The sequence below is a fragment of the Danio rerio genome, chromosome 6, assembly GCF_052040795.2.
Source record: "Danio rerio strain M-AB ecotype USA chromosome 6, GRCz13ab, whole genome shotgun sequence".
In the NCBI taxonomy this organism is placed as follows: domain Eukaryota; kingdom Metazoa; phylum Chordata; class Actinopteri; order Cypriniformes; family Danionidae; genus Danio; species Danio rerio.
This window is the reverse complement of record NC_141026.1, coordinates 16,904,015-16,923,663: the sequence shown is the minus strand read 5'-3', so window position 1 is coordinate 16,923,663 and position 19,649 is coordinate 16,904,015. Positions and strand designations below refer to the sequence as shown.

Genomic DNA, 19,649 nt, shown 5'->3' with positions numbered 1-19,649 from the left:
GTACATTAACATAACAGATATTCATACAGCAGTAGAGATTAGCCTGTATCCTGACTCATTTGTGTGCAAAAAACAGTGCTAAGCGCACTCTTTCTGTCTGTCTGTGTTTGTGTGTGTCTCCTGCGGTGTGTGTGTGTATCTGTCTGTGTGTGTGCGCGATATTGCGTACATTTTTAACGATATTGCGTGTCACTCATCAATGCAACTGCACAACAAATACTACTTGGTAAAGTTCTTACTGTAGTATTTCTCACAAACACTGCGTGAGATCTTCCTTTAAGTCTTTCTGTTGTCTGACGCAGCCGAGGGAGGAGACGCTGACAGGCACGTAGAAACCAAAGGCGGGGAGGACTCGCCTTAAAGGAGCAGTACGACACAACAACCCCCTGGTGGAAAGATGTATAAAACAGGATCTTGTAAAAGGTATAATGAAAAATCTGATGGGTGTTTTGAGCTGAAACATACACTGTTACATACAGATTCTAGCAAAAGACTTGTATTAAATTTGAAAAAAGTAGTGATGGGTCATTCATGAACGAATCTTCAATATGACTCGGAAACTACGAGTCCTCTCAGGGAGTGATTTGTTCATCCGCGCGTGCGCACATTTGTGCAGGTGGTATCGTTCATTTCAAGTCTTCATCACATTGGCAGAAGCCAATCATATGCGTTTAGAGCCGGAAAAAGAATTGATCCGCTCCCCTCTTGAGTCCTCTATCGGGTCTGAGTCACTCGTTCATTACGGGCCAATCATATGCGTTTAGAGCCAGAAAAAGAATTGATCCGTTCATCTTTCAAGTCCTCTATCGGGTCTGAGTCACTCGTTCCTTACGGGCCAATCATACGCGTTTAGAGACGGAAAAAGAATTGATCCGCTCCCCTCTCGAGTCCTTTATCGGGTCTGAGTCACTCGTTCATCACGGGCCAATCATACGCGTTTAGAGCCAGAAAAAGAATTGATCCGCTCCCCTCTCGAGTCCTTTATCGGGTCTGAGTCACTCGTTCCTCACGGGCCAATCATACGCGTTTAGAGACGGAAAAAGAATTGATCCGCTCCCCTCTCTAGTCCTTTATCGGGTCTGAGTCACTCGTTCATCACGGGCCAATCATACGCGTTTAGAGCCGGAAAAAGAATTGAACCGTTTATCTCTCGACTCCTGGGGTTTGAGTCATTCTGTCACGTAAACAACAAACAATCATGGCTCCTATCGGCTTAGACTGTGCATTGATTAAGATTATATGTGACTGTCAGTGTAACGTGAATAAATCACTGACATTTGAAGACATGAAGAGGTGAGCTGAGCAAAGAGACAAAAATGCCCTCATAGACAAGAGCAGGTAAACATTGAATTATTATTTCTTCTTATGACTTATTTGTCGTGCAATTAACCTTGTGGGCTAGTTGTAGATGTGTTTGGAAGCAATTCGTAACATTTTAATAACACTATGGCAAATTAAACCAAATGAACGAAATGACTCAAAAAGATTTGTTCATCTTGATGAACGAGACTCAAAGATCCCAGTCAGTAAAATGATCCAAACTTCCCATCACTAGAAAAAAGGGGTAACCTAGGTGCCCTTTAAAGTATTCCCCTCAGAAGAATAAACTCAGTTGGAAGAAGGAGAGAACAGAAATGTATTGTAATTTATTGCGTCACTGAGACACAGTGTGCAGGCCTCCAGTATATGGACACTTGAAAAGCAGCCACACAAAGGGGAGAAATCAGTGCGTTGAGGATCTGTTGAATGTGTTATTTAACCTTTTCTCATTGAAACTTTCAGGTAGGCCTACTTTGTGTGTGAAGAGCAGGTAATAACCCTCTCTACCCCAGTGTTGCGATTTGCGATCTGCTGCTCTAACAGACACAGTGCAACATGATTTAGAAACGGCAATGAATGCCATGTTGCAGGTCAAAATGAAGCCATTTATTGCAAAACTAAACGCATTTCTCCACCGATTACTTATATTATCAGGAACAAATAGTCTTGGAGAAATTTTTTCGTGTTTTCATAAACGCGACACACAGTTTGATGTGTGAATAAATAAAGAAAAATTGAAAGGCACAGCGGTGGGAAGCGCTGAAGTGAACATGAATTTAACCACTTAAATATTTATCTGTGCTTCACATTAAACTATAGAACGGCTTCAGAACATTTGGGATATAGTAGCCTACATGACAACTTTCCAGTGCCTTATAATAGGCTACCTTCATGGCTTTTGTTGCCTTATAAATTGCACAGAATATAGCACACGCGCAAGATCGTATTTGGGTCGGTACTAGCTGGTCGATACCCGATCCAGCAAAAATATGTTGTATCGAACCGATATCCGATCCAAGTATCAGGATCAGTGCATTCCTACTTCAAATACTTAAAACAGGCTGCCAAAATCAGCAAAAAAAAAAAAAAAAAAAACATTTGCAATGCTTCTAATTTACCATTTAGTCTTAAGTCAGTCAAACACAGAAGGTTAGCATGTTTTTTTCCTCAGATATATTGTCTGATGAAAGCCAGCACCAATTCCAGCACCAGCTCCAGATAATTACTTTCGATTTTATAAAAGGTGAAATGAATTCATTTTAAAGTTTGCTTTCTAACTGGTTCAGTCAGCCTTAAACCATATATTTTCTTGCAATAGATCCTCCGCAACGATGGACATTTTTATAACTCGGTGTGTAGGTTAGTTCACACATTGTCTTGTTTATATTATTTGAGGGCAGAATTATATGGGCGAGGTTCAAGTAAGGCTAATCTATACTTCTGCCTCAACCGCACGAGTATGGTCGAGCACAGCCTTCGTATGGTTGCATAACTCTTGACATGGCTGACACTGACCTAATGTCAGAAAAATGTAACTACTTCGCAGTGGTGCATAGTGCAAGATCTGTGATGGGTCAGCTTGGTAGCTGTGATGAGTGTGAGCAGTGTTGAGAGCTGCGAGCCCGATTGAGCGATTGTTTACAAGTGTTGAGTCCCGAGAAGGAGCTTCAGATGGAAACTTTTGTTTTTACCCTATGATTAAAGTTGTTGCACGTCCACCAGGTCCCACCTCTGAACGAGTGAATTTTAGCTACTTATACATTAAAGGGGTGGTCCAGAGTGTATTTATAAAGCTTGGTTGCATTTACAAAATGCAAAGGAATGCATGTTCATGCTTTATTAAAAAATCACGTCATTTTTTCATATCTTTGATTATATACAGTTACTCAATAGGGATAAACCGATATCACCTTTTTACAAACTGATATGAGTACGAGTATTTTAACTTGTGTTCTCCCCGATACAAAGTACTGATTATGATACTTCTTAGATTTGGTTTCAATGAAAGTGCAATTAATTTGAAATGAGGTTTTATTTTTTTGCCTGTAAGCAAGGATGAACACAAAAATCTTTAACAAAAGGCTGTTTAAAGCCTCAACGTTTTTTTTTTTGTTTTAACAAAAAACACAATGTCATCACTTGACATTTGTAAATGTTATCACAAAATGTAAACATTACCAGATAAAGGAGATGAAAAGTGTTGCATAGTTAACACCAAACTTAACAAAAAGTTAGAATAATTATCACTAATTAGCTTTCAGTTACACAGTCACAAAACAGTCCCCTGCATTTAAGTAGTGCTGGGCGATATCGCAAAAAAAAAAAATAATCTAGTTATTTTCTTGAGGTTTGACAGATTCATCATTTCATTCATTCATTGATTTCATCAATTTAAATTTTTTTTTTTATTGTGTAACTAGTCAACTTAACATTACAACAAAATGACTGAAATAACATTCTTTTTATAAGTAACTTGAAAAACCATCTGGTTAAGGATACATTGTATTTTTTGTGTTTTTTTATTTTAGTGGTACACAGGCCTCACAGGCCAATGGGGCCTTCCCAAAATATGTCTCTAATTGTGCTGTAAAACCTACAGCTGATGGCATGAGTGCTGCTGATGCTTGCTCTTTTGCAATTTCATCAAATATATTGTCTAAACTGCTGCTGGCCTTGGGCTTCATGTACGAAGACTTGCGTGGAAATCTTACTAAAACATTGCGTACGCACAAAGCTGTAAATGTGCGTACGCAGAAAAAAATTCAGATGTATGAAACACTGCGTACGCCGAATCTCACGCATATTCTTTTGTACATCCGAATGAACGTGAAACTGAGCGCAACATGAACGAGCACAAAACCCCTCCCTGCCTCCTCCCCCGTATGAATATGCTAATGACTATGCTAATGGAAAAACCCAATGAAAAAGCAATGGCAAAATCAAGCAAAAAGAGAAACTTTGAACAGAATGTGAATTGGAGGTGCTGCTTTCGGAGGTAGACCGGAGAAAAACGGTGTTATTTGCAAGTTTGTTCTCCGGAATTAACAACAAAAGAAAAAAATAGAGTGGGAGAGTTTAGCTGATGCGGTTAACACAGTTGGGTCTGAACATCGCACCGAGTGCATTAAAAAAAGACATAGTGTGGTTTATACACACTTGTTGCAGTACCCTTAACAGTCTCAGTGGCGCGGCTCGTAAGACGCCTGTGATCAAGTATTAACACGTTCGAGCATGAACGCGGCTCGAATCCAGCGTCTGACGAACTCTTTCTTCTTTTTTCCCCCGCTACATATCAGATTTTGCCTACTATTTATCACAAGAAAGACAAGTAGGAATCATCAATAAGTTTGTGCATCATATTTTATTTGCACATTTATTGAATGGAAATGTTTCTGATTCACGTATGCAAATTCATCTTCAGATAGTGTCTTTATAGCAATTTGCGTGCTGTAGATCGCTCAGATTACATTGGGAAAACAGGCGACTGCTGCAAATTGTGCTTTAATGTTTAGCTGGTCAACTGTATGGTATGGAAATCTTATATACCTGCTAGATGAACCCGTCTCATACAGCTGCTATTGCAAGGCTCAGACACTTTGTAGAGAGGAATTTTACACAACTGCCTCTAGGAGTCGCCAATGGAAATAAAACAGACACGCACAAAAAATGTGCTTACGCCAGCCAGAAAGCTTCCGTGAAGCTGCGCACATTCCCACGTTCAGTTCATTGTTAGTAAATCCAAATGTGAGCGATTCTGAGCGTGAAACCTGGCATACGCAAAGTTTTTGTGCATACGCAGCGTTGATACATGAGGCCCCTGGTCCTTGCATTGTTTTCTGTTTGGTGGTTAGGTGGTGCAATCATTAGGAACACCTTGGCTTTTGAAGCAGTGTTGGTGTCAGTGAGAAAAAAACACCTTTATACCAAAAACATGTAGGGTCATTGTGCGGGCATTTGGAATTTCCACAAAAACACCCCAGCCAAGTAACTTGCATGGAAACATATTCAGCATTCACCTTAGTATAAAAAAAAGAAGCGCACGCGCACACACGGACACATAAGTGTGCGCGCACATACACACACACACACACAAACACACACACACACAGACACACACACACACACACACACAGGCCTACATTGGGTCGAGTAATGTTGCAAAGCTGTAGAGGGGGCTCATCATCATGTTTGCTGCCATAGCATCCGAAGAGCTTACTTTTTGTGTCAATTCCTCAAATAGAGCCAGTACAGTTGCAGTCTTTTCTAGCAGTGTCCACTGGTTAGCCGTGAGATTGTCAAGGAGCTCGTATTCAGACACATATATGCCAAACACCCCATCCCTGTGCAAACAGAAACGAATCATGTAAAAAGTACTGTTCCAGCCAGTTTGGACGTCTTGTTCGGCGTACGCAGTTTACATTCTGATTGACCTGTAACTGAATGTCTTGAAAGCAGGAGTAGGCTAAAGCAGAATTTTTAAAATGCCCAATTATTCTGCAACCAATGGCCAGAGCATCAGCAACACTTCTCTGAGAAAGGAGACCCTCGTGAAACACTAGCTAGAGAGTGTGAGCAGCACAAGACAGACTAGGGAGTCCAGCATCAGCCATGGCTTCCATCATGTTTTTTTGCGTTATCTCGGAGTACGACATGGACTTTCAGATGCCCTAGCAGGGTTCAACGCTAAGAATTTTTTTTACTGGCCCGATCAGGCCACCCCAAAAAAAGAGAGGTTAATAGCTATTTAACTGTGTGCGTGCGTGCGTGTGTGTGTGTGTGTGTGTGTGCACAGTTGATTTCAGAATTATTAGTCCGCCTAAATTATTAGCACCCCTGTTTATTTTTTCCCCAATTTCTATTTAACAGAGAGCAGATTTTCTCAGCACATTTCTAAACGTAATAGTTTTAATAACTCATCTCCAATAACTGGTATATTTTATCTTTGCCATGATGACAGTAAATAATATTTGACTAGATATTTTTCAAGACACTTCTATACAGCTTAAAGTGACATTTAAAGACTTAACTAGGTTAATTAGTTTAACTAGGCAGGTTATGGTAATTAGGCAAGTTATTGTATAATGATGGTTTGTTCTGTAGACAGTCTGAAAAACAATTAGCTTAAGAGGCTAATAAATTTGACCTTAAAATTGTTCATAAAAAAATAAAAAACTGCTTTTATTCTAGCCAAAATAAAACAAAAAAGATTTTGTTCAGAGGAAAAATATTATCAGACAAACTATCAACATTTCTTTGCTCTCTTAAACATCATTTAGGACATTTTTTAAAAGAAAAAAAACAACAAAAGGGGTCTAATAACTCTCTCTCTCTCTCTATATATATATACAGTAATTTTTTAAAGGAAGTTTTTTAAGGAAAATTATTCAGTTTATCAAGGCTATATTTATAAATGTAAAAAAATGTGTAATTGATAAATATTTATTACAATTTTAAATAACTGCTTTGTTATTGTATGTAGTTTCAAATAAAATCATTACTCCAGACATTATTGCTTTTATTACTATTACCATTAATAAATATAATAATAATTAATATTAGTAATTTCTGAAGGATCATGTGACTGGAGTAATGAAGCTGAAATTTCATCTTTAAAATCACTGGAATAAATGAATAAATTATATGATAAACTACTTTTGAACAGTTATTTTATAGTGCAACATTTCACAATTTGTATTTATGATGAAATAATTGCAGCCTTGGTGAGCAGAAGAAGCTTATTTTAACATATTTAACTATCATACTAACCCCAAACTTTTGACCAGTTGTGTATAGAATATTTTATAAGTGAAAATGTGCACTTTAATTTTAACAACCCACAGACATAGTCACCAAATACAAACCAGAGAGGTCAGACTTTCTTATACAGAGCCTCATTTCAATTGTGAGGTTTTGTAGATATCTATCTATTGAATTAATCAAACTATTAAAGAAACGTTGACTATAATTCTGTATTTTAGGCTTAAATTATAGAGAGACATAGCAGATGAACCAAGACTGCATTCGATCGCGAGCAATTTTGATTTTCTTTCGAGCTGTCAGTGCAGAAATGAACCAAACAACAGGCCTAACACAACATATTGTAAGATTAAAACATAGAAAAATGATCAGATATTAACTTCGATCAATTTTCCTATCGGATAAACAGAGATCAGGCTGGATGCACAGCTCTCGGTAATATTTCAGCATACTTTCACTTTCGCATTTACCGGTAAGAATGACATCTCGCCCTGCTCATCATTCTCTCTTCATACAGCCGTATATATGGCTATTACACGATCATAATACACTGTGATATAGCCTGGGTCGTTAGTTCGTTGCATTGTTTTGTTTTCTCACTACAATCGATCCACTCAATAGGGCAGAGACCGTCTCATTCAGGCGACCTCAGACTGATTGTTTTGGCGCGGATGCGAGCGCAACTGCTGGATATATGCCAAACAAACCGCGCTAACGGGGGAAACGAGACAGATTCTGAAACAAACATCTATTTGTGAAAGCACCGTAAGATTGTATTTGCACACAATTGACAGACAGTCGCAGCACACAGCTCTGGCTCGATCTGGCATGCAAAAAGGCAGCACTGGCACGATCGGGCCAGTAACATTCTGTACACTGGCCCGAGTGTCTCGCACGCTGGCCCCGGGCCATTGGGCAGTCCTTATTGTCGAGCCCTGCCTAAGTCTATAGCATATCTTTAAATATATTAGCTATAGCTTGGCTGGTGTGAGATCCCTGAAATGGCTTTGCTTGTACCATGATGTGGTAAACCATAAGCACTTTGTCTATCCACTTAGCTGTCAAACTGAGGAGAGACATTATTAGGCCATTAATCAGTTTTGAGGCTTATTGCTATAGCATCAAGCACCATGGACCTACATCTTCAGCAACAATATGACCCCGTTTACACTAACATGTTTTAGTTTTAAAACTGGTTTAGTTTTAATACACATTAGTTTTAAAATGAAAATGATCAACATCCACACTCGCTTTTCACCTAGCGTTTCTGAACAGATCTTCGTTCACACTAGAGAGCTGAAAACGCACATCGCGTGATCACACACATACCCTGGCATGCGAGACAGGGTATGCTTCATATTTTTCAAAGAAAATGAAAAGAGGCAGTTATGTTACAAGCTCTGTTTTGTTATAAGTATGCATACAATTAAGATAACGGTCATGTAAATAGGTAGCTATATGATGCCCCAACATTTTTAGTGTCTGTTAAGTTGTTAATATCAAAATGAAAATAGGCACTTCCTTATTTCACATGTTCATATTATTGTTGAGACAGTGAAACAACTTAGCCAGAATGATGCCAATGACGTTATAAAGTACACTGACTTGTTCTCAGGAGTTTGTTCTCAATATCAAACTTGTAAAGTCTGAACTTAAGGAAAGGGTGCAAGACTGAACTTTGTGCATTTAATATTAAGAAAAAAGTGGACCATGTCTAGTTTTATCAGAGTTCAGATGAAGAGAGAGTTTTCGTGAAAAGTACACATTATTACACTGCTAATTTTTTTTTGATGTACACTGTTAAGTAAGATCTTTAGCTTTTTTGCTAAATAAATATGTTTAGAATGCATAATACTCTCCCAATGTCTCTTTTTGATAAGGATACCTATACCATTTACTTATTATATTATAAAAATATTAACTTTATTCACATACTAAAGGGACAAGACCTCCCATTGTACCAAAAAACAAATTGTACCAAAAAAAAAGCTTATTATTCCGTGATATTATACCGTCACCGTTCAAAAGATGAAAAATACCATGACATTAATTTTAGGTCATATCGCCCACTACTAATCTGAACTAACGTTCAGCATCCCCTGTTACACCACTTGTTTGGTTCACACTTTGACGGTGTGCCACTGTTCTCCTCTTAACCTGCTCCTTTACATCGGACCATTTGTTTTTTTAATTCACTCACAGTGCGATGTTTAGACCCCACTGTGTTAACCGTGTCAGCTAAACTCTTCCAGTCTATTTTTTTTCTTTTGTTATTAATTCCGGAGGACAAACTTGCAAATAACAGTTTTTCTCCAGTCTACCTCCGATCGGAGCACCTTCAATTCACATTCTGTGAAGTTTCTCTTTTTGCTTGCTTTTTCGTTTGGTTTTGCCTGAGGGGAGTCATTACCATCTTTATACGGCAGAGGAGGCAAGGAGGGGTTTTGCGCTCGTGCATGTGTGCTCAGTTTCACGTTAATTCGGATGTACAAAGAGAATATGCGCGGGATTCCGCATACGCAGTGTTTCATACATCTGATTTTTCATTGCGTACACACATTTACAGCTTTGTCCGTACGCAATGTTTTAGTAATAATTCAACGCAAGCCTTTGTACATGAGGCCCCTGGTCCCTGCGTCAAGTCAGGATGTGCCCGTATAAATGCACACGCGGCGGCAGAGGCGCACTCTAAACTCACACGGAAGAAAACTGACTAGTGGATAACAAAAAGGCGCACAGCCCTATCCATTTTATGTTAACTAATACTTTAAATACAACTCTGAACTATGACTATAACTGTTTTATAAAAGGAAAAAAATGTTAAAAAAATGCTTTTAAATTAATTTTAGCAGAGACGCATCGTTTAAGTATACTTTTACAGGTGTGTAGAGAAACATCCCATTATACAGCAGCAGTCTCAAGTTAAGACTCTTAACAATGCCTTTTGAGTTTAAAGATGATCGACCTGCGAAGTTCAAGTGTTATAAATGAAATGAATATATAGTGCGTAAGTGGATAAAATCAGTAATAGTGAAACTGTGCATGTCATTATTATTACTATAATAAGTATATTACTGCCTTAAGTCAGTAAATACCAAGTAATACGTGAATAGATAGTCTAAATCAAACGAACAAGAGTGACCAAAATAGGTCAAGTGCAATGGGATTTAAATGCCCCTTAGTTATGACATCCTGGTCCCAGGCCTGCTATAGCGATACTTTTATTGTTTGAGAAGAAACAAAAGCAGAAACTGTGGGCGAAAACCTGGCTGGGGAGATGGCGATTACAAGAATGATCTGTTCTTCAACATGAAAAGATTGCAGACACGACACTGTGACGGCGTTTAATAAACAAAGCAGTTTGTTTACGATCATTAATATTAACAACTAATATTAATAACATATTAATCAGGGCTCTGAACCGGTTTAAAGGATGGAAACAAAAAACTGAAACGAATGACATTTTGCAGGAACAGAAACAAAAAACAAATACAAGATCAACTTTAATCGTTTCTATTTAAGTTATTGTTATTAAAACTTGTATTTATACAAAATGAATTGTTTTTAGATGGGTCTCCATAAAGAAAATTCTTTTGTTAATATTTCTCTTATGACAAATCATTTGATATATCAATCTGTGATATATTTTATGAAGGGCAGATCATAAACATGATAGATAAAGTTTTGAATGATATGATATATTATCAAACCACCCAAGCATTTTCCACTTGGAGAATTACAGTAATTATAAACAATACATTATTAAAATACATTATTTACAAGGCTACTGAAGAATGAACCTAATATGCAATATGATTCGCATAATGATCACTATAAATAAGGTAAGCGCTCGTTCTTATATAAACTATAAATGTCTGGCCATGATGCATATTCATGCCAGTCTATAAAAAGATGAAAAAGCTTGAAACTCTTTAATATTTTAGAGGAAGTAGGTAAAGTTTGCACAACCATTGTTTGGTCTTATTAACCTGATACCCATAATTAAACATCATGTAGCCTACCTTTTGATTACTTGACCCGCGGATTAACAAGATTTGTGCATAACATGGTTTTATGTGTCCTCCATATGCAAAGTCAAGAGAGTGCATGACTCCATAAGTAAACTGCACACGCTTGATTATGTAATGTGTGAAATCGAGGAAGCGTCTCACAGCTCAAAGCATAACTTATTAAATGCCCATGCTTAATCAGTCATCAATAAGGTCTATCAGGTAAAGCTAATCAATTGTAAAAGTAATGGCAATGTTAATAAAAGGCACACACAATGTATCAATTAATCTATCCATTTAAATTGTTTAACTTTCGTTAATAAAACAACACAATACAGCCTATAACAATGTATTTAAATATTAAATAACTTTAACTGCTTGAAACAGTATAATATTCATTCATTCATTTTTTTATCGGCTTAGTCCCTTTATTAATCCGGGATCGCCACAGCGGAGTGAACCGCCAACTTATCAAGCACGTTTTTACGCAGCGGATGCCCTTCCAGCCACAACCCATCTCTGGGGGAACAGTATAATAATAATAATTAAACGTTACATTTTTAAGAACTTAACAAATAGCCTAAATGACACTTTACTAATCAATAATATTATAAATAGTATCTAATAATAAGAATAACAAAAAAATTTGCATATTAGTAACAATATAAGTCAGATGTTGAAAAAAAAACATTGTATAACTCTCCACCTTTTGTTTTCTATTCATATTTTAAATTCTTTGCCAGAAAAAACGAACGTTGACTTTGTCCGGTTTAAGAGAAGACCTAATTGGGGTTATAATGTTTCCAGCAGCACTCAATACACGTTCAGACTGTGTGCTTGTAGACTTCTGCAGATACTTTTCGCAATCGGGGCAAGAGACAGGGGCTGTTTCTCAATATGCGTTCTTCAGCGGTCTTGCGTCCTCGTGTTCTCGTGCAACGTCATCATCAGCTGCCTAAGTTCAGTTCCAATACTCAAGACCGCAAGTACGGAGGACGCGTGAAACTTCCCGGATGTGTTCTTGATATCGAGGACGCACCGATGCAGACTTCAGCAGTGAGCTCGCTCTGGAAGTCCCAGAAGTCATTGCGACTGGAGGTGGGAAGCGCAGCATTTTATTTAGATTTATTATTAAAGTTCAGAGATATTACTTATTTACCTCAGGAGTTTACCTAAATGAAACGGTGTAAGTAAACATTAACATCATTTACATTTACATTTCTTAATAAAGGAATAAACACATTAACGGTGTTTGTTTGATGAAATTCGTATTAAAATTTGTTTTATTTATATTGTGCAGAGTATATTTATAATGTTTTTATGCAAAGTATATATTTTGAAGAGGGGGGAAACAATAAATCGTTGTGTGAAGGCTGTAATGTTTAAATAATTTCCATTTAAAACGCGTGAAGGTCACATGACCATCAGGAAGAACGCAGCATCCCATTTCTCAAAGGACGCGTTCTCTGCCCTCGCGGTCTCCTGAGTTCGTTCTTCCGAGGACACCTGGCAAGACCGCACTCTACAAGAACGCAAGTCCATTCTCTGCGTTCTTGGAATTGAGAAACAGCCGTGGTTTCTTGCTTGTTTTGCTGCCCGCATTTCTCAGAAAGCAGGTTTCCTTACACTACGGAGCGGCGCATTCTTAACCACCAAATATGTTGCTCCCTTTCTCGTGAACGTCTTCAATTTAATTTAATTCACTTTCTCTTTTTCATCAGGCCATTTTTGTGTCTGTGATACCTGGCTGACTAGCTGGGCGTTTGCGTTCAGAAGATGACATGACCGGAGATGGCTCGGCATGTCATGGCTGGCTGGGTGGCGTGGCTGGGTGACATGAACGCAGATGGCTCTGGAGATTCGATGTGTTTGTCCATTTAACACTTTTTTTTTTTAAAACAAGCCCTACAAACAGCTTTATCCAAATTATGGATTCTCCTTCCTCGTTCGCCACAAATCCAAAATGTTCTTAGATTGGCAATGGATGTAATATTAGGTTTTCTAAAGAGGTTTATGGCTGAACTTGAACCTGCTGAATCGCGCCTAACGTTATAATCTGAAATAAATGTAATACTTATGAATTTGTTGCTAAATTGTTAATGGTGTCAAACAGCCTTTATCTTTTGTTTATGTCTTTGCTACAACATACCGTTAAGGTTAGAAACTGTGCATGCAACAGATCAATTTTAACAAATAAACATACTCACAGGTTGTGGCTCACAGTCTACAGCTTATATTATGCCCCATTCACACGGCAGCACTGCTTCCTGCAGAAGTTGGGACTTTATCAACTTTTCTAGCGCCAACGGAAGCATCAGCCAATCTGATAGCTGTATGTAGATACACCCGCTCAGACAGTAGCCTATTGCTGACTAATTTTATTGGCTGACCCTGCTATGATGATCGCGTCAGCCCCAACCTCAGACACGCCTTCTGTCGAGCATTGGGGCTGAAGCCCCATATGAATGGGGCTTTATGATTGGAGCTGCTTCTTCTTTGAGGTGCTTTTAGCCGAATCCAGCACTGAACTGGGAGAGATTTTGGAAGTCCTGTAAAAGCCAATGTCTCCCTTGCATTAAACTTTGTGTGAATTACATTCAGAGATGTTGTTTATGTTCACACAGCTACATTACACATCAACTAAAGTTTAAAATATGAAAATGTAGTCCAGGGGTTCTCAACTTTTTGCAAGGTTTATTAAGCACTCTTTCCAGCACCAACATTTATTTTTGAAACTGACACGCAACATATTGAACACCTGAAATGTATACTCAGCATCCCATAAAAACATTGCATATGAACTATCTATTGATTTATACAAAACAAACAAAAAAACAATTATAAATAAGTCATTCATTAGTTTTCTTTTCAGCTTAGTCCCTTTTTTAATTCAGTGTCACCACAGTGAAATAAACCGCCAACTTGTCCAGCATGTTTTTACGCAGCAGATGCCCTTCCAACCGCAACCCATCTCTGGGAAACATCCACACACACACTCATACACTAGGGACAATTTAGCATGCCCAATTCACCTGTACCACATGTCTTTGGACTGTGGGGGAAACCGGAGTACCTGGAGGAAACCTACGCGAACACAGGCAGAACAATAATAAAATATAATAATTTATTAATAATATATTAATAATTAAGAATATAATGAATCAAGACTGACACGCAATGTATTAAACACCAGAAATGTCTTCTCAGCTATTTATAAAAATACTGCATAGGAACTAATTATTGATTTAAATAAATAAAAAACCATTATTATTAAAAATTATATAATAATAATAATTAATTTATCATGTAGTAATATTATAATAAACCTGCACTAAATGTGCTTGAGATTTTTTTTTTATTTAATTTGTTGATGTTCTCTTACAGATGAAAAGAGAACAGAATATCTGTACTAAAGTTATAATACAATTACGCTGCTTAAATAATACAAATTTTAGTAAATAATACTAATATTTTACAAATTACTCTTTTTAACATCTACTCTGAGTACTAGTTAATTACTTTTGACAAAAAATCAGATTTTCATTATGGCATTTGCACTAATTAGGAATTTGCACTAACAAAGTATGGTCGGTATGGTATGGTACTTTACTTTATGGTAACCATACTTTACTTTATGGTAACCATTTCAAGAGTTCACACTTAGCTCATGATTTATACATAGCTTGTTTGGCATGCTGTCCCGGGAGAGAGCCCTGAGCTCAAGGGATCCTCGAGCCCAGGGCTCCCCCCCTTTTGCAGTGCGAGTGGAGATTGAGCTCAGGTCTATCTTAAACTCCCCCACTGCTGAGGCCAAGGCGAACTTTCTGAGAGTAAGACATTGTAAAAAAAGGTTTAGGCTTGTTTTATCTATAATATAGAGCACATTTGGATGGTGGGAGGAAACCGGGGAACCTGGGGGAAACCCACGCGGACACAGGGAGAACATGCAATCTCCACACAGAAATACCAGATGGCTCAGCGAGGACCCAACGCCATTGGTATTCTTGCTGTGAGGCAACAGTGCTAGTCACTGGGCCACAGTGCCGCCCATTCTGGATAAAGGAGGAAGAAGGGGAGGAGGGGGGTTTCTTCCAGACGAAGATAGTTGTAGAAAGGAAACGAGGATATATATAGTGATTTGAGATCCTTTGATTGGAGGATCATAATTAGCTAATGTGGACTAGCTGGGTCAATCATGAGCACATGCTCCTCTCGAATTAGTTTAAAATTAAACTTCACAAAGTATCGTATGGTTGTTTTCTTTTATAACAATGAATCGTTTTCAAGAGCACTGGCAAAACAACCACATACTTTCAAGGCCAAAGAGACACATTTTTTTTTCCATTTTAAAAGATACTTTCAGGCTTTAAAATGTTTAATTAAAGTATGTGATAAATATTAAAATTAAAATTTTTTTTAACATTTTACACTTTTTTCTTATTTGCTCATTGTTGTCTGCAATATTTTATTTTACACTTGATCTTAAACGGAAATAATTTTACAAAGACAAGATTAAATAAAAAATAATAAAACAAATGACTGTTTCACTTGAGGTATTTGAAATATGACAACACTACATTTTTCAAAGCAGTGCTTTAATATTGTTTATTTTGATACATGTAAAAATAGTACAAAGATTGTTTAAAGTGTGATGCCTGCACAATAGTGAATAGTGGTCATGCATCGATCTAATTCTAAATACATGATCATTTTTGACTAAGTTTAGTCAAGGAGCAAATATAAATAATTTCCACTTCTAAGATCACGATTGTATATAGTCTGAGACAGACGCGATGAAGAGAGGACTTGCAGTTCATTTGCAAAAGCCTATTCAAGAGCTTGCATATCCAGTTTTTGCAATTAACGTACATGACTGCGCTCTCATGTAAAAATAAAGCACTCGCGACATTTGCAGAAATGAATAATTGCGCAATACCTGCATTCCCGCGCCAACATTCAGACTGTATTAAACCAGGCTTTAGAAGAGTGACAGGTCAGAGAGCCAATTGTGTAGATCATAAAAATGGCAGGATGTCCGCAGTTTATTAACCCTTGCGAAAAACAAAGACATCTCTACAATGAAAACACCGGAAAAGCATTATTCCAATAAAACTTAACACAGAAAGGCTTTTGTCCCGCCCTTATGTTTCATGTAAAACTAGACAAGGTCAACTGTGATTGGTCACTTTTCATTTCAGTCAAAATCCAGTATATTTTATATATTATTTAAACTTTTAAAAACTATATAATATATTTTTGATGAAATAATGACTGTTTTGGTCTATTTTAGCTGCGAGAATATATCCGATGAATCTGAACAAAGATCACAAATTTGCAATTTAAATATTTTATTTTATTTTTTTTATTTTTTTTTTCTCCCATCCTGTTGCCTACTCGTGCCCCACTGCGAGAGTGTCCGCCCCACGGGTTGATAACCACTGATGTAGTTGGCCACCTCTTTAAGGTAGCGTTGAGAAAAAAAACTAAACACCCACAAAAAAACTCGACATTGCTAGTGTTTCGTAAGTGTTATTGCAAACAGCACACAAAAGTATAAATGCATGGTTATGCGCAATGCATGCACCATGGTTTACAGTGATAGCATAACACAGAAGTATAAACCAGCCTTAACAAGTCCATTATACAGCCTGATTCTGCCTATCCTGCCCTCTCTTACTGCACGCTAGTAACGGATACTGTTTGAAATTTATTTTTTGCACTTGGATAGCCTACCTTTGACTAGACTGTTCTCATGGTAAAGCCAAAATAAGGAACGGTCCTGGGAAATAAGGGACATCTGGTCACCCTTACTGGGGACATAACAGGGCTATTCAAAACTTTGATTGAGCTACAGCAACTCCTAGCTAAAGTTAGCACCATCAGCATTACCGAAAGAAAAGAAAGAAATTTGTCACATTAGAGGTGTTTCCCCTGTCATGGCGCAAATGAATTCTTCAGCCAATCAAGGGCCCCCTCTTCACTGGCCCTGGGGCTTCAACTTCACCTAGCCCTTATTTCAGGGGTGTTCAAACACGGTCCTGGAGGGCCAGTGCCCTGCTGAGTTTAGCTTCAACTTGCTTCAATACACCTGCCAGGAAGTTTCTACTATATCTAGCAAGAGCTTGATTAGGTGATTCAGGTGTGTTAGATTAGAGCTAAACCCTCCAGGATGCTGCCCCTCCAGGATTGAGTGTGGACACCCCTGCCTTATGTTAATCCAGCCCTTATGCTAACTGTAATTTTGTTATGTAGAAAAGCTATAGTGACCCCCTGATGGTGGTGATTTGGAAGTGACAATGTCATCTGTTGAATGAAACTAACAGTTTTTCTGCCCTTTTGCTTATAGGTGTTTTTTGGGCATCAGTATGGAGATGGACACGGTCAAAGAAAGGACACATCAACCAGCAAGTGTGTACATTTATCAGGAAAAGTATTGACTTGAGTGGAAGACTGTCTAGTTTGCAAGCAGATATAAATGTAACTTTACAGTTAAATTTAGTATTTGAACGGCAACCTACTGCTAAATCACAGTAATCATTAACATTAATTGTAACCTTACAGTAAAATACAGTTATTTCTACAAGAGAATACAGTGAAATCACAGTAATGAGCTTTACTATCTACTGTGAAGTCACATTATATGGCTGCAATTTTACATTAATTTTAAGGGTTCCTATTTTTTCCATTTTACAAGATGTCAGATAATTCTTTGGTGTCTCCATATTGTGTCTATAAAATTTCAGCTCAAAATACTCTTTATCATGACATTTATTATTATACTGTCTTTAATATGCCCCTTTTAGGTTCAGATGACAGTGTAGCTGCAGCCACCCACTGCTTCCACATGCGTGTTGGCTACTACATCAGGTCAGGTCAGATAAACAACACAAAGACGGACACGGAAGAAGCAGATTCAGGATTCAGTTCAGGGATTACGGATTCAGTTCATGAGTCAAATATAGCAAGTAAGTTTATTTGATATATTTGTGGGGGACACAAATGCCATTACCAAATTTTTTGTACACACACACTAGGGATGCCACAGTTCTCAATATAATATTGAACCGTTTGGTACGACATTCACGGTTCAATGCGCGCTTGGGAATTGTTTTTTTTTGTTTTGTTTTTTTCTCGGTTTTATGACTAAATAATTTATGTGTGTTTTATTTCGCTTCGAATTGACTGTTTGTGTGTGCCTGTAAGTCTACGAGCTGAAATGAGGAAACTCCTCCCCACGAGTAAATATGCAATCACTATGCTCTAAAGATAGGGGGAGCTTAACCATCATTCCACACTTTAACATAGCGAGCGGCGGTAAAGTGTGGCATCAGTACATAAAAGCGCCATTGTCTTTCAAAGCCGCAGTGTGGGGACATTTAGGTTATACGTATAGCCTACTCAAACGGAAACTCTTCCAACATGACTGCACATCTGCGGCAACATCACCCAGCAATATCTCGAGGTCAGCAGCCGGCCTTTTTTTGGCACGCTGTATATCTTGGGCCAAAGAGGGCCAGCTGGGGCTTTGGGCAGAGTGAAAGGAGAGGTAGACTTTGCCTGGAACTGGTAAAGATGGCATGCCTTCATTAAACTAGTTTTCTGATCGCACACGAGTACATGCGGCAAACAAACAAATAGATAAATAAAGGAAAGAAAAACATAAAGCTGGACAGTTTAGGATAGGCTATTCCATAAAACACTTTATAGGAAAGGGGTATTTTTGCTTATGATCGCCCTTAAGTTTCCCTATTAAATGGAACGCTGTTGCATAATTTAATTTATAAGTGACATTCCTTTGCTGCGTCCCTCTTAATTTTTTTATAATAATCTTAAAGCCATTTTAAAGACACAGCAGCCAGTAAAGGTTGTCGAGAGTTTTTGTCAAGTTTAAAAGGTGTGTGTGCGCGTGAAATATGCGCGTTTAGATGCCTGTATGTGAGTGTGAGACCGGGCAAAAGAGCACTAGCTTGACAGCTCTGTTGGTGCTGCGAGCTGCTTTTTTTGTTATTTATTTTGGAGATAATACAAAATATGAATACAACAGAAAGACATAAAACTTTACAAATTACGTGTCCACTTCTGTCTTTTAATTTTTAAGGTGAAGTAGCCACTGTGGATCTGTACAGGAGGTCTTGGGAGTAAGACTGAAAACTGAGACTAAAGGTGAAGTTTATGACATTTACAAGTCTTTTTTTATTATTCAATAATTGTTATTTATTTTTATATAATTATATAAAATGAATTATTTTTTACATTTTTCAATAATTATTTTATTAATCTCGTTTCCGTCTCATGCAATTTGTCAAAACATTTTATAAGATAATAGTGAGTTTGTCAATTTCTTATTGGGCGACCATGATGTGTTAAAATGGTAGCATAATAGAATTATTTGGAAAACATGCAGAAAACTCATTTAAAAAATAAATCAGTGCATGCCTTTTTATTTTCATCATATTATGATCCAATTTTATTTATAATTTCAAAAATTAAGAAGTTAATATTTAAAAGTTGTTTAAAATTTGTACTCAGAAGTACCTGGCACAAACCAAAGTTTGGAGTAGG

At 37.6% G+C, this 19,649-nt stretch overlaps 1 long non-coding RNA gene across 7 annotated transcripts in view; it reads left to right on the top strand.

Moving 5' to 3' along the window:
• The window catches only part of LOC147836287 (uncharacterized), a 59,355-nt gene that overhangs the window by 20,425 nt on the left and 19,281 nt on the right, over positions 1-19,649 (top strand). For 4 of the 7 annotated variants that reach the window (XR_015493382.1, XR_015493385.1, XR_015493384.1 and 1 more), the window contains 4 exons: positions 303-423; positions 17,434-17,495; positions 17,891-18,052; positions 19,186-19,250. This is a non-coding gene — a long non-coding RNA (uncharacterized LOC147836287). Of the gene's footprint in view, positions 1-302; positions 424-16,534; positions 16,552-17,433; positions 17,496-17,890; positions 18,053-19,185; positions 19,251-19,649 lie in introns of those variants that run through there. The other 3 variants (XR_015493387.1, XR_015493386.1, XR_015493388.1) reach the window with 2 other exon arrangements.